Genomic DNA, 1,281 nt, shown 5'->3' on the forward strand with positions numbered 1-1,281 from the left:
AGAGCATGAAAGATAGAATAGTAAAGGTTATGTGTGATCATAGTAGAGAATATTAGGTCTAGGTGAAGAGACAAAGTGTGGAGATACTGAAGACTGGAGTAATGCTAAAAAGCATTAATAATGAGTTGTCAAGGATCTAACTAAGCATACTGTGCTATTATCTAGATCATTCACTTGTTGATTACTAATATCTTCGACAAGTCTGAAACCCTTAACTGGGTATGCCCAACAAAGCCTTTGTAAATCCTCTAACAAGGTGGTTCACAACTATGGATCTAAAATCCTTTAACAAGGTAGTGTTTAACAGGACTTATCTCCTAACAAAGATCTAGATTCCTAATAGGATTTTTTCTGGTGAAGAACATTGTATGACCTTAACCGGTCTGGTTTCTATTTTGCAGATAGTTACTTGTGAGTTTTTTCTCATCATGGTTTTTCCCATTTGGGTTTCCATGTCAAATATCTTGTGTTATGGTGATTGTGCTCTTGCGGGTGAATGCTTTGTTTGTTATTTGGTTTTCATTTATCTTAACCGGTTTATTAGTGAATCTATTGCACTGGTTATCTTCTAAATTGTTTAAGAGTTTGTTTACAATTTTTGGTATACTAATTCACCCCCCCCCCTCTTAGTATTCATCAATTGGTATGAGAGCTAACCTTTCTATAAGTCTAACCACTTGGAAGGAGATATGGGGGAATATAGTGTGAGGGAACTTACTCATCATCTCACTCAGACTGAGAGAGCCTATGATGAACTCAAAGTCAAGTATAAAGCCTCTTTGGCCAAGAGAAGAGAGAATGCTGAGAAACTGATGGAACTCACTAAAATAGCTCTTCTGACGAAGCGGACATGGATGCCCTAGTTGAAGAAGTTGAAAAACTGAATGAATCTAAAGCCAATCTGAGAAAAGAGTTGGAAGGACTAACTATCAGAATGTGTTAAGAGCTTGAGAATAGAAGGAACGCTAAAGATCTAGTAAAAGACAAAGATCGTGAGATCTCCAAGATAAAGCAAGAAATCAGTATCCTTACCACTCATCTCCAAGAGAGTAAAGTGGAAAAAGAAGAAATGCAAGGTGAACTAAACATGGCTATTTCTGAGAATGCAACCTTGATGGAATCCAATGCTGCTATTTCCAAGGAACTTACTGAGTCAAAGGAGATACTTGCCAAATTCAATAAGAGTACTGTTAAGCTAGAACAAAAGCTGGAATCTGCAAAGCTAGTAAAGAATACCACTGGACTTGGTTTCTTTGGGTATGAGGAAGGTGAGACCTCTGG

Source organism: Cryptomeria japonica, chromosome 1 (assembly GCF_030272615.1).
Source record: "Cryptomeria japonica chromosome 1, Sugi_1.0, whole genome shotgun sequence".
In the NCBI taxonomy this organism is placed as follows: domain Eukaryota; kingdom Viridiplantae; phylum Streptophyta; class Pinopsida; order Cupressales; family Cupressaceae; genus Cryptomeria; species Cryptomeria japonica.